The 7,036-nt window shown below is 46.7% G+C and overlaps 1 long non-coding RNA gene across 1 annotated transcript; it reads left to right on the top strand.

Moving 5' to 3' along the window:
• Positions 1-2,302: 2,302 nt before the first annotated feature.
• Positions 2,303-6,627, top strand: LOC147915159 (uncharacterized). Its single transcript, XR_015554387.1, has 4 exons — positions 2,303-2,443; positions 3,616-3,771; positions 4,837-5,032; positions 6,404-6,627. It is a non-coding gene; the product is annotated as an uncharacterized LOC147915159 (long non-coding RNA).
• The last annotated feature ends 409 nt before the right edge of the window (positions 6,628-7,036 follow it).

Here is a 7,036-nt window from a genome sequence, read left to right on the forward strand (position 1 = left end):
GAGGAAGTAGGAAGGATGGGAATTATAATGCCATTTCCCCCATGTGTCAAATGGGGAAGCAAAAGCCCAGTGAGGCTAAATGACTCACCCCAAATTGTCCAGCGAGTTGTGGGCCAGACCTACAGCCCAGCTTTGGCTGCTAGCCCAGGGATCTTTTCCATCACTGCCATGCCTGCTGGATTTTGGCTGAGGTTGGCAAATTGGTGCCATTTAACTGTGTTTTTGTTCAAGTTTCTGGTGCAGAGAAGAATTTTGCAAATATAGCTGAGAGAAGCTCTGACTCTTGGGAAATCCCGTACAAATGACCACAGCTGGAGAGGATGGCCCTGAAGGCCTACTGACCCCAGGGCCTTCAGCTGTCCTGTTCCTCCCGTAAGGACCTTGCAGGAAATCCTGTCAGACTAACGCTGGAGGGGTGATGGCTGCGAGGCCTCTGCCTTCTGTGAGGTTTCCATTCAGTCAGACCCCTGACAATCTGGAAAGGAGACCTGGGCTCTGCTCCTGACCTAGAGAGTAACCAGCTGCGTGATTCAGTGAGAAGCCTCCATTTCTTTATCTGGGGTGTGGGGCAGGGTGAGGGTTGGGCAGGACTAAATGATCTCTAATGTCCCTGTGACCCTATTCCTGCAGGAAGGGGAAAGTTGCTCTGGATTAGAATGTTTTTGATTACAGCAAGCTTTGAAGCCCAACATTTCCAAAAGGAGCCTGACTAGGGAAAGAAGTTATACTAATATGATCCTATAATTACCATAACACATATTGTCTATATATTTCTCACACAAATGGGAGGGAAAAAAACTGTACAGGGCAGGATTATGCTCAAGACCCTGGGATGGGAGTTGGACTATACTTTGACTCCTTTATTTCTTGGTTTCCTCTTAGATTTTGTTTCTTCAACTTGATCCTGGCTCAGCTACGGCTGGTTGGGCACCTCCGCCCTTTGCCAAGCACATTCATAAACAGGATCTCAGGTGGCTCCTTTTGTGCTCTGGTTGGTTTCGTTCTCCAGAGCTTCCTTGCTTCTGTCCAGAGGGACATGTGAGTTGTCTTCTCGTATCTCCAGGGCTGCCGTGGGGTGGAGACATGGCAGAGGGGTTGCTGTACCTGGTGAGGAATTTGACTAGACGAGGTCCTGACTCACCTTGATTCTGGACGACTCAGATCTGAGGAGCTTGGCCTCAGCTATATTAGTCAGGACTCTTGGTTGAATGTGACGGAAACCCAACTCACACCTGCTTAAAAACAAAGGGGAATTTTTGGCTCAGGAAATTGGGAAAGACTGGAAAGATAGTGGACATCGGATGTGACTGGATTCAGAGCTCAACAATGTTGTCAGTTCTCTCTCTCTCCAATGCTCAATCTTTTTTCTTTGTGTATTCTTTGTTCTTTTGTATTACAGATAGGATTACATGAGGGTGGGGTGGGGGAAGGGAGAGGCATGGCTGCAGACAACTCAGTTTAAACCACCCCAGCAATGACCTTGGAAAAAAGACTTCAGTGTATAAAGTCCCAGGGGAAGGCTCTAATTGGCTGTCTTAGGCCACCTGCCCACCTCTGGGACCAACACCACATCCAGGCCAGGTTAGGGCAGCAGGGCACTGCCATTGGCAGTCAAATAGAATCATATGGAATGGGTCCTGTGGGAGGAGCAGTTTTGTAAATGTGGGGGATGTTGTTATCAGAGAGGGATCAGAGGGATACTGTGAGAGAGATCAAAACAGTAGGTATCCGCTGAAGATAGTCTATCAGTCAGTGTCCAATACCGAGAACAGAGAGAATTTAATAGAAAGAACTGTTAGGCATAAAGGTGTAACTGGGTAACTGAAGGGTAAAAGGAGACCCCTCAGGAGGAACAGAGGTAGCAACTGCAGGCAGCAGCCGCCATTCCTCTGGCTGAGGGAGCAAAGGGAAAAAATGCAGAAACACAGAGCAGGAGCCCTGTGGAGCTGAAACTCAGACTTCAGAGGAGGGAGGGCCCATGTGCCTGGGACCCAGACCTCTGAGCAGGGGTGCCAGCAGGCTGTTGACAGCGTCTCTTGGGGGCCAGGCTGGGGTGACACTGTTTCTGCGAGAGTTGGAAAAGCTGCGAACTGGACTCGGCTGCTGCTTCAGTCTGGCATTGCCTGCGGCAAGCCAGAAGAACGGTTGCTGGGATCGTGCTCACAGAAACAGGAAGCCCACAGGAAGCAGACGGGGAACAAACAGGAAAGAGCGAGCCCGGGCTCCCTCCTCCAGCCTGTAGTCTGCTCCTAGCGCCCCCTGTCGGCAGAGCCTAACACAGAGCCAGCTGGTAAAGCGGAAATGTGCGTGCAGACTCCCAGCTCGAGCCAGCGCAGAGCCAGTGACTTCATAACTGACCCAGAGGTCTCACTTGAGGCGATCTGCTTGGTGCCGCCTCCAGAGCAGCAGTCCATCTCCTTCAGAAGGCTGTGAACTCCTGGAGGTGAGGGACAGCCCTGATCTCTGTGTGTCCTTCTCAGGGACTGGTACCCTTCCCGGGCAGAGCAGGCCTTCGTGAGTATGTGCTATGCTGAAATGAGTTCTATGGCAGGAGCATAGCGCATGCGTGTCCTGGGGCAACTCCGCGGCCCTCCCTGACCAGCCTTCCGAGTGCCTGTCTGCTTTCACAGGGGGTGTGATTCTAGGCTCTCTGTGGGGTGCTGCCTGGGGCCAGGGAGGGGGTGTTGAACACTGTGAACAACCTGGGGCAGGCTCTGCCCAGCCTGGTTGATGTGCCCACAACCCGTTTCTTATCCTTACCCACTTTCTGAGAAAGTCAACGGTAGGGTCTCAGCTCCACCACTAATAAGTGTGTGGCTTTAGGCAGCTTAGTGGACCGTTCTGAGCCTCAGTTTCCCTATAATGCCCCCTTTAGTCCTTTAATCTCTGCACCAAGAGACAAGAAGAAACTCTTGGTCCTCTCCACCCCATGTCCATTTGCCTCCCCTCTCTCCTGCCCCTTATGGGAGTGATAATTTAGCTTCATAATTAGGCTTTGAAAGGCAGTCAGTATTAGCAAGACAGAGATCTCTTTAGCTCAGAGAAAAGTAAAGACCTAGGACAAGTGGGGCTTGCTGGGCAGAGTGCACGGGACAGCTGCAGGATGAAGCATGGCACTATGGTGTGGGGAGGGGAGCAAAGGTGGAGAGAAGGCAAGGAGGGAGACGGGGCTCTGCACCAACCTGAAGGAAGCAGGAGAACAGGTGAGCACCATCCTCTGGCTCCCAGCGAATTCCAGATCAGCTGAGACTTTGAGTAGACTCCTTGGGTAAGGCCTGAGCCTCCCAGCCTCCAGCTGCTTCAGAGCAGGACAGCAGGGGGACAGGCTGTGAGGGGGTAAATCACTAGTCTTGAGTTCTTTCAAGGTAGGGGCTGTGTCTGATTTTTCTCTGGTGGGAGTTGTGCCCAGAGAATATGTGCGGTGTATCTGGAGACCACGGTCAAGGCTGAGTGAGTGTTAGGAGGTTCTGCCATGGCAACACGGCCTAGGCCACAGCTGAACAGTGGGTCTGTGAGCCGAGGCAGCGGTGTGAGTGGTGGCAGACGTGACATTTCTCAGTGAAGGACCCTGGCAGGTAGATGGAGGGGATCAAAACACAGGGCCCTCTTTCTCAGCCGGAGAAGAGATCAACAAAGACCCCAGTGCCTCAAAGGGAAGCTAATGGAGTCCTGAGGACTGATGGCGTTCCTGGGCCCCCTTGGCATCCTCCCAGCCAAGAAGCACCTGCTTCCTTAAGAGTTTAATTTTCCTTTGTTGAATGCAGCTCTCAGGTGAGGAGTGGTTTGGGCTATTTCTTTTTTTTCTTTTCTTTTCTGTAATGAGCCACTCTTGTGGGAAGATTCTAGTGTCTGGTGACGTTTAGACACAGGGGCTGGGATGGGGAGTGACATTTTCCTGAACATGCCCTCAGCACAGTCAGCACCTGTCTCCCTCCATCTGCTCAGCTGCCTGTCCACCCACCCTGCTCGGTACTGGCAGAGAGGGCTGCCTACCAGCCAGACCCCAGGCTGCCTTTCCTTGGAATTGGTGGGTGGGGGGCTGGCGGATGGAGAGGTGTCTGTATCCAGGTTTATAACACTTTTTCCTGGGGGCCAGACACACAGCAGCAGGTGGACATACCTCCCTTTCCTTCTCTGCTTAATAACCATCCCTGCTGGGCCACCTCAACTTGGAAGATGGGACACAGTGTGTGTAGAGAAGGATGACTCAGGAGTCAGCCTGCCTGTGTCTGAATCCTGACTCTGTGACCCTGGGCAAGTCATTTTACCTCTTCAAGCCTCAGTTTACTCATCTCTAAATTACCCAGAGAGTTATTTTGAGGCTTAAATTAGATAATTAGTGTAAAAAGTTTAGCACAGGCCTGGAACATGGTAAGCATGATGGAGGTATAGCTTTTATTAATAGGAGGGTGTATTCATTTCCTCTGGCTGCTTTAACAAATCACCGTAAAGTGGGTGGCTTAAAACAACAGAACTTATCCTGTCACAGTTCTGCAGGCCAGAAGTCCAAAATCAAGGTGTCAACAGGGCTGTGGCCTCCACTGGAGTCTCTAGGGGAGAATCTGTTCCTTGCCTCTTCCAGCTTCCGGTGGCTGCCAGCATTCCTTGGGTTGTGGCCCCATCACTCCAGTCTTCAAGGCTGGCATCTTCCAATCTCTCTCCCTGATGTGTCTTCACCTGACCTTCTCCTCTGCCCGTGTGTGGTCAAATCTCCTTCTGCCTCCCTCTTATAAGGATAGGTGTGATGCATTTAGGGCCCATCCAGATAATCCAGGATAGTTTCCCCATCTCATGATCTTTAATCACATCTGCAAAGACTCTTTTTTGCCATTTAAGGTAACATTCACAGGTTCCAGGATGTTGATATCTTTGGAGGGACCATTTTTCAGCCTACCAAAGAGAGACCAGCTGGAGGATTAGGGGAGAGACTTGATGCCTTCGATCACCGTCCTAAGACAGGCTCCCCAGTAGCAGACCCTGGATGAAGATTCACATGCCGTGGCTTATTAGGAAGTTCTCCCAGAAGAAATTGGTAAGGGAGTGGGAGAAGCAGATGGGAGAAGGGGAAGAAGCCCAGCAGTGTGAAATCTGAAGCCCCAGCCTCAGGCTGCTCCCACAGGGAGCTGTAGAAAGAAAAATCCCCCATGAAATCGAATCTCACATTTATCATTACCCAATCCTATTTCTCTCCTTCCCCTTCCTGAGGAAATTATTGTCATAAATTTGATATGTTCCTTCTTGTCCACCTAAAAAATGTTTATAACATATACATGTGCCTACAAGCAATGTAAAGTATTGTCTTTTGTATTTTAAAAAATTTATGTAATAGTATAAATAAATAATATCGCACTTTTTACATCTTTCTGCCATTTTGCTTTTTTTCCCTCAGTGTAGGGTTTGGGGGATCTGTTCATATTGAGACATACAGATTTAGTTCATTCATTTTCACTGCTGCTAATTAGTATATACCACTTTTACTTTATTCATTATAGTTTTGATGGAAATTTAGGATGTTTAAATTTTTTTTCATTATTACAACAATGCTGAGGTGGCTCTGTGACCACATAGAAGAGGTTCTCTAGGGTCAATACTTTGGGAATTTGCTGGGTCATTTAGTATGTGCATTTTTCAATTTTAATGGAAACTGTAAAGCTGTCCCCCCAATGGCTGTGCTAATTTTTCCCCCCAACCAGCAGCGTATATGTTCCCATTCTCTCATAGTCGCACAAGGATTAGTATTAGACTTTTGAATTCTTTCCGAAACACGGGAACTGAAACAGTATGATCATGTTTCAGTTTGTTTTCCTTGAGTGCTGGGGAAGCTGAGCATCTTCTCTTGTGTTCATTGACCAGTTGGGCTTCCTCTTCTATGACTACCCCTTCGTCTCTCTTACTCTGCTTTCTATTGGGCTGAATGTCTTCTTCTTATTGAGTTGTAGAAGGTCTTTATATACTCCAGTAACCACTTTTTTTTGCTGTTACATGTTGCAAATGACTTCTGTCACTTTTTTGGCATAAAATATTTTGATTTTGATATCATCAAATCTATTAATTTTTAGATGGTTTCTTCTTTTTATGTCTTATAAGCTTTCTCTTATCTGCTGTTGTAAAGATATTCTCATTTTTTTCTAATAGCTTAAAAGTTTTATTTTTAATATTTAGACCTTAATTTATCTGGAATTTATTTTTGTGCATAAGATAGAAACCTAATTTATTCTTTTCTTGGAAAGCCATTGTCCCAACACCGTATAGATGTAGTTTCCAGACTGTCTGGTCAGTTAATTTGGTCTATTTTTTGTTACTGTACAAATACTACCCTATTTTCATTACTACAACTTTATAATAAGTCTTTATAGCCTGTTGGTTAAGTCGTGTCCCCTACCCTTTTGTTCTTCTTCTTTAGAATTGCCTTGGCTTTTCTTGGTGGGATATGTGACATGGAGCCTAGAAATCTTGTAGCCGTTTTCCTCCCAGTGGGAAGCCAGCCTTAGAATAAAGCTGATAACTATGGAAGAGAGAGCAGAGATGGGAAGATACTGGATCCTTGATGACATGGTTGCTGAATCAACCTGATCCTGCCTCTGGAGTTTCTGCTTATCTGAGCTAATAAATCTACTTTATTGTTAACCAATTTGAGTTGACTTTTCAATAATTGTAATGAAAGTTTTCTAACTGATAACCTGGTATATCTTTTTCTCTCTAATTATTTTCCAACTGTATCGTTATGTTTGGTGTGCTTCTTGTAAACTGCACATATCTGGATATTTAAGTGTAGTCTGAGTGTCTATCTTTTAATAGGCAATATTAATCTGTTTATGATTTATATGATTACTGTGATTATTTGGATTTATATCTATAATCTCATTTCTCATTTTCCATGTATCATTTCTTTGCCTTACCCACTCCCTTTTTCCTGATTTCTGTGGGATTGATTTGGTTTCCTTCCGTCTTTGGCCTTCGATTGATTTGGCAGTTATGCATCCTGTTTCTGGTCTTTTAGTGTTTTCCTAAAGTTTTTAATATACTTACTTCACTG

Source organism: Ceratotherium simum, chromosome 15, assembly GCF_057802395.1.
Source record: "Ceratotherium simum simum isolate JZ-2026a chromosome 15, ASM5780239v1, whole genome shotgun sequence".
NCBI classification, from domain to species: domain Eukaryota; kingdom Metazoa; phylum Chordata; class Mammalia; order Perissodactyla; family Rhinocerotidae; genus Ceratotherium; species Ceratotherium simum.